The sequence below is a fragment of the Aegilops tauschii genome, chromosome 7 (assembly GCF_002575655.3).
Source record: "Aegilops tauschii subsp. strangulata cultivar AL8/78 chromosome 7, Aet v6.0, whole genome shotgun sequence".
Lineage (NCBI taxonomy): Eukaryota > Viridiplantae > Streptophyta > Magnoliopsida > Poales > Poaceae > Aegilops > Aegilops tauschii.
This window is the reverse complement of record NC_053041.3, coordinates 144,678,635-144,686,277: the sequence shown is the minus strand read 5'-3', so window position 1 is coordinate 144,686,277 and position 7,643 is coordinate 144,678,635.

The following is a 7,643-nucleotide window of genomic DNA, read 5'->3' as shown; positions in this document are numbered from 1 at the left end:
CACTCTTCAGGCACCAACCAAACAATTTTCAGGAAGGTCTCAGGGAAGGAGGTCCAGGCCAGGCAATTTTTTGCCAGGAATTGAACCAAACTAGCCCTATAAGTCGCGCACTTGTTTTAATAAAAAATCTTTAATTTTATCAACAAAATATGAGTTATATGTATCAATTATACTCCCTCTGTCCCAAAATAAGTGGCTGAACTTTAGTACAACTTTATACTAAAGTTAGTACAAAGTTGAGACATTTATTTTGGGACGGATGGAGTATTATTTAATTGTTCTCTTGATTGTGATTCAAATGATACTATTTTTCTAGGTCTAGAGTAAACCTGAGCATTCGTTGGGCCAGGCTCTGTAAAGCCCGACCTCAAAATCTCAAGCTCGAGCCCGACCTGGTCCGGCAAAAAAACATGTGTATAATGTCCTTTTTAAATTAAAATAAATAGTTTTGGGATAGTTAAATAATATGTTGTACCTATATTTGTAATAAAATAGTGATTTATGCCCTTTTGGGCTTTTGGGCCAGGCTTCGGGAGGAAAAGTTCAGCCTGAGCCCGGCCAGGATGTCAGGCATTATGGGCCGGGCTGTCCATGCCCGGGTCTAGTCTAGAGTTTGTATAGTGAGTGAGAGTTCATATATATCCTTCACAGAAATCATTGTTTAGGTCAAAAGCATACATGTATGTCAATACTTTTGAGTTTGATTTGTGCCATATAGTTTGGGTTTGGGGAATAGTTTATTCATTAATTAAGATGGCGAAGTGTTATCAACCAGATATGTTCACACATACACGCACATACTTTAATTAACCAGCTTTGTTGATTACATAGGATGAGATACATCATGCATGCTTCCAAAGTCTCCTTGATCGTCTCATCAGCTATGCCTTTTTCTTTTCTAATTTGCAGCAAGATAGCTGTCTCATTGTGTGTGGTTCTGTTAACTAGTTCTTGGTGTTGTAACGGAAGCTTTGAGTTAAAGGCTTAAAGCTGCATTAAAAAACTGAAATGCATGATGGGTGCTTGAACACATCACATCGGCATGAGAACTATATGTTGCATCACGTATCCGATATCATATTCAGGGCATGCATAAACATCAACCCGTGCACGCGTGATAGGGTGGCGTAAATAATGTTGATGCCCTCAGCCCTCTCTAATTAGTTAGGTGAAGTGATCCCTTCCTAATGGATGCTCTCCTCTTGTGAGATCTGGAAGGAGCTTAACGCGTGAGAGAACAATTGTTCCCTGACGAGTGCTTTTGGTTATATAGTATCCTGTATTTTTTTATTTTTTTCTGCTTTAGATATCATATATAAAAATGAGATCAACCCAAGAGCTAACCTTCATTGGCATTCTTTTATAGAAGAAACTCCACGAGCGCCGCGCGTCCAAGCCGGGGCTCAAACTTGGGTGGGCTGACAGCTACCCCAGCTGCCCACTAATTTACTTTTGTGAACATGTAAACATGTCACCTCAATATGCAAACACGCATTAGAAAATGTCCACCATAACGTGCAACCATGTAGAGGAAAAAAGGCATGGTCAATATGACCCGAATATCTAGTGAATGTTAGATTCTTAGACATGGCAAATCGAACCAATTTTCGTGGCAAACTATGTTTGCTTAAATGACAAGTTTAGTTCGCGAGCAGGGCAAATGCGTCTCAGTTCATTTTTTTGCCAAGAAATTGCCGTGCTTACAAACTAAATTTGCCATCATTGCGCCAATATAAATTAACATGAAAAACGATCGCTTTGCCATGCCTTCAGATTTTTATTGTTTCCCTTTTTATTCTATTGTGTTATTGACATATAATAAATATTTGAAAATTATATAATAATTAAATCTTATAAATCATACGTGTCTTCGGTTTCAGTTACAATATTATCAATCCAAATAGTCATGGTCCATATGACCAAATCTTATTGAAATACATCACTCCCAATTTCCACAAAAACGTGCAGATATCATCTAGTATTAGATAGAGTTTTTTTCAATTTAGAAATAAAAAAATGGATAGGCAAGTGCAACATGAGAAAAGTCAATGGCATCCACAATGGACCTGTTTTTGTTCCCATGCTTTTTTTGAAAGGAATAGTTTTGTTGGTACCATTCGCTATGCTTACGGTAGATGATATGTGCCACACGTTGCGGCAGCAGTTGGTTTATATGTCAATGAGATATTGTTGTATGAAACATGAACATTTTGATTAATAATATGAGAACAAAAATAAAAAATGCAAATTATTTATTCAATTTGATTACTGTATAGTTGTTAAATATATATTAAATATAAGTAACTTAATAGAATGAAAGTGGTCGACACTTTTCGCATGCGTGGTTGCATGCCGAGGTGGGCATTTTCCCATATATGGTTGCATGTTGAGGTGACATGTTTGTAGTGTATATTGAGAGAAAGAAGTTAATGGAGACCACCACCTATTTATATATATAGTAGATTCCCTCCTTTTGTTTTTAATCTGCATATAAATTTGTACGAAGTCATTTTTTGTAAAGTTTGAGCAACTTTATAGAAAAAATATCAACATCCAAAATATGAAATCAATATTATTAGATGCATCATGAAATTAACTTTCGCATTATATAACTTTAGTATTCTAGATCTTGATTTTTTTAATACAATTTTAGTCAAACTTTGCGTAGTTTATTTTCATACAAATCTTATATGCGAAGTAAAAAAGAAACAAAGAGGGTATAGGATTAGTGTGGAAAACATATTTAATATCAGTCAGACTCAGAAGCTTTATCACACAAGGGGGCATGTAATTGAAAACCTGGCGGTCCAAACCGACCGGTCCATATATTTTGCGTAGTAAGTTACTAAGGCTCCATAGGTCTCCTGTTTACGCTTACTAAGGCTCCATAGGTCTCCTGTTCACGCTCAGCTGTATTCATATTTTCTTCTCAAAAATAAAAGTATTCATATTTCTATCCACTTGTTTTCCCAGCCTCCATAACGAACGGTGTTCTCTTGATCTCTTCCCTGGGAAGTGGTTCTGCATCTCAACGAGCCACCCTGGCATAGGCACACTACTGCGTCTGTCCCATTTCCTAGGCACTTCTCTCAACTGTTTGGCACAGAGAGACATTGCTTAAATATGTTTGATTATTCTATCACAGAGCATGTGCCAATACTTGATTCTTTGGGACCATGTATATTCTAAGAATCATCGTACAGTATATATTCATGTCATGCCAATGAAAAGATCCCTCTCGCTTCCAAAATATGAATAAACAAAAAGATTCCTCCGCATTAGTGATGAGATATCTGAATTGGATCGTGGTCCATGAGGATAATTGGATCATGGAAGGAAGCTGTGCGTCGTTGATCATTGAGTGGGTAGTGCACTGTTCGTTGCTGCACTTACATGCATGGCTCCAAAATATCTGAATTGGGCCAAAGCAAACCATCATTTGGATTTCAGCATCTCTTCTTGCCAACCTTTTTTTTCTTTGACATAATTTCTTCTGCCAGCCTGAAACTACACTCCAGGAATTCATCGTCCACTTTCTGCAGCAGCTCTGCTGGTGTTCCGTGTTTTTTTTAGGGCTGTGTTGCAGTGTTGGTATAGCGCCAATAATATGTTTGGCTTCCAGTCTCATCCTTACCACCACACCATTGCGCTATACTCATATATGATATCCATACAGTTAATTTTAGCGGTAGAAGTGTTGGTTCTGCCAAAAGTTGTACCCTTAAAAACTGCATCAAACTTTAAGAAGTTTGACTTAGGACGAACCTAAACTTCAAGTAATTTGAAATTGATGGAGACATGGAGTATTAACATCAATTACATCTCATAAAAAAATTAGTGCTCGAAAACTATGTGTATCGTACAAGTCAGTCTCGTTTCCTTCCCCTCTTAAGCGGCGGCTAGGGCGAACTCGTCCCCTCTAGGCTTCATCAGCGAGCGCATGGTTTTGCCTCCCCTCCGCCAGCCGCTCCAATGACCGGTGGCGGGGAGAGGGATCTCGGTGCCTCGGCTATGGCTAGTAGTTTAGATTAGATTTTTCTAGTCCTTGAAGGGAGCGCGCTCGGACAGATGGAAGCACTTTCTTCTTCGAGCTAGTCTTTCGGGATCTAGTCCTCTTGAAGTTATTTAATTGGGATGGAATAAAATGGTGCTCCGCTTGCCATCTACTTGGAACAACGAGAATAGGCACTAGTAGAAAAAGGCTCATTTGTCCCAGTTCTAGAGGCCCATTTGTCCCGGTTCCGGAACCGGGACTAAAGGATCGGTACTAAAGTCCATTACCTTTAGTCCCGGTTCGCCTACGAACCGGGACAGATGGGGCTCCACGTGGCCGCTACGGCTTGCCCAGGCAGGAGGACATTTTGTCCCGGTTGGTAGCACCAACCGGGACCAAAAAGCATCCACGCGTCAGCAGTTCAGGGCCTGGGGTTTTTGTTTTTCTTTTTGAAAGGGGGAGGGGGGTTTGGTGGTTTTGTAGGGTTAATTTAGGGGTTTCATATATTGTGTTAGCTAGCTAATAGAGAGAAGTGTCCTCTCTTATCTCCATGCTTGGTCGACGCTACGTACTATATGTATAGAGAGGACTCGACACCCTAGCTAGTAAGCAAATGAAGGAAACCATTAAGTACAGAAGATCGTCATGAACATATACAGAGAGAAGTGGTCGACCTCTCCTTCTCCGAGAGATTGGTCGAACAATAAGTTTTCGTATATCTATCCGACGCTACTGGCAACATATATACAATATAAGATCTCTTACAATCCCCTAACATCTGAACTCAAGTTCCACATGGTATTCTCCAGCTTTATTGATGACGTGGTCAACAAAGAATCCCGCCAATTCCTCTTGAATTGCTCGTATGCGATCTTGTGGTAGGAGTTCATTCCGCATCTGCCACATCTAATTTGAAGAAGAGGGTCAATACATATATATGAATGAAACTCAACACAAATGATGGTAATAAAATGAAATTGTGAATATTATTGCTTACGCACTTCAAATTTTCTTTTAGAGTAGCCCCGCTTATTCTTGGTCGTCGCGTTGTAGATGAACTCGCAAATGTAGTATCCACAGTAATCATTCCCGGGTTCCTGCCACAAGCACTTTACGAGAAATAGAGGTCAATCAAACTGATAATGAAGCATTATAAATGGTATTGATGAAAGTAGCTAGAATCAACGGGAGATGCGCGGAACTAGCTAGCTAGTAGTACTTAATTTCGGGGGTGTAAATCGCAGCTCCCCGGGCAGTCCCGGAGCTTGTGCGGTGAACTTTTTCCAAACCCTGCCAGACAAAGAAAACAATTACTTGATATCACGAAATGAACAAAGTTGCCGATATGGTGCGATTATGATCGATTGAACTTACTTCTCGAGCATTTTAGTCATGGCCGCATACTCCTCGAGGTCTTTTCATCTCGAGTCTAAGACGGTTACTAGTCCCTTCTCAAGCTTAATCTCTAGGAGAATAAAGTGGAAGCTGCGCACGCATGCATAACTCATCAATTACATTACTATAACCTCGAGTAATAAGGGAAACCAAATATGCACAAGACAGTAACACTCACTTGAAGTTGTAAGAAAAGAATATTTTATCTTTGTTTTGATTTTGAAGCAACGATCGTAGCAAGTTGGCCTCGGTTTGTGTGGCATCATATTTAACCGTCCATTCATCTATGAGATTTGTGTTAATGAACCCAATATCATAGATTTCTGCTTTTCTGCATTCGACGATCTTCAATCTGCATAATATAGTGAGGATAATTATATATACATGCAATGAAAAAGCTGAGCTATATATAGAGACTTAATTACAGAAGTAGTACTTACAGACAGTGGCAAGTGACGATTGTTTTATCGAGGGCCTTTTGAATGAAAAACTAGAAGAACTCCTCAAATGGAACAGACAAAAGATCAGTTCCAATGAGGTCGTGCTCCTATTTAACTCTCAGCGTCAAAGTATCCTTCCCTGACTCTCTGCAGGTGTCCATGTACCACTCATGGAATCTTCGCATCATCATTGTTAGAGGAGGATGACCAGGTTTGACGAGAGGCTTCCCGTGCCGGTATTTGAAATCGTCCACCTCCATTGTATCAAAATGTGCATCGTCGGGCAGGTAATCTCCAGGATTGGTATCGGGCACCATCCTCGGATGATTAGCGACGATATCGCTAGACACCTTGAGCGGGGGGCACGATTGGTTCGCTCGTTCGCTGAGCTGGGCAATTTTTTTCCCACTTCTTCGTTCTGCTAACCTTCGATCACTGCAAGTACTTCCCGACTGCTCCGCTTCGATATATGACCTTTCAATAATGCGCTCATAGTTGGTTTGCGGCGGAGACGGTGGCGGTCGCTTCAGGGCATCGACAGTGCGCTGAACTTTCACGGGATCTATCTTCTCCTCCGGAGGTGGATGCCTCATAGCTCTTCGTGTTTCAAAGAAGTCCCTCACTTGGGCTTGACAGATCTCCGCGTTTTCCTCCACGGTCATCTCGTATGGTAACTTCTCTAGAGGCTTCAGAGATGGACCGAATCTCTATTGCGTCCCGCCTCTGGTTGTACTGCTAGACGCCGGAGCAGCCGGAGCGGCGGCGGCTATCTTCCTTCATTGCTTACGAGACGGAGAAGGAGGCGGAGTGCTACGACGCGCAGGAGCAGCCGGAGCGGCGGCGGCTGTCTTCCGCCGTTGCTGACGAGGCGAAGGAGGAGGCGGGCTGCTCGGACGCGCCGGCGCAGGCAGAGAAGGAGGCGGAGTGCCGCCACGGGCCGGAGCAGCCGGAGAAGGAGGCGGAGTTCCCTAATCACTCGTCATATGAGGAGGAGGAGGAGGAGTGCCCTGACTCACCGGAGGAGGAGGAGGAGGAGGAGGAGGAGGCGGAGGCGTCCAATTCGGAAGCTTGATGAGCTCCTTCCGCCATAGACATGGAGTCTTCAGAGCAAGAACCAACTGAGTCTCCCCTTCACCGGTAGGGTGGTCAAGCTCAAGCTCCTCAAATCCCTCCGTTATTTCATCCACCATCACAATAGCATAGCCTTGTGGAATGGGAAGACAATGAAAAGTTGCGCCGGGTTCAGGAGGTGCAACAGAGCCAACGGCCGCCTTGACTTTGAGGTTATGCCATTGCACCATAAGGTGGCAATCTTGAGCCTCCATGATAGCATCCACGGGGTAGCTAGGAGCCATGAAGTCAGGCTGTTGAAGGAGCTCGATGGAAGCCACGCTGCTTCTCCGCTGAGATGGCGGGGCAGCTTCTGGGGTAACTTCGGCAGGTCGCTGGCTGTGAACTGCTTGTTCCTGTAGCGCTCGTACTCTTGGATTCAGCTTCTGCAGTTCGGTCTGTGATACGTCCATTTTGCATAATGCTTTTATATCGATATTTATTGCAATATGGGCTATTATTGCACATTATGTCACAATACTTATGCCTATTCTCTCTTATTTTACAAGGTTTACATGAAGAGGGAGAATGCCGGCACCTGTAATTCTGGGATGGAAAAGGAGCAAATATTAGAGACCTATTCTGCACAACTCCAAAAGTCCTGAAACCCCACGGAAGTTTGTTTTAGAATATATAAAAAATATTGGGCGAAGAAAGTACCAGAGGTGGGCCACCCACCATCCATGAGGGTGGGGGTGCGCCCC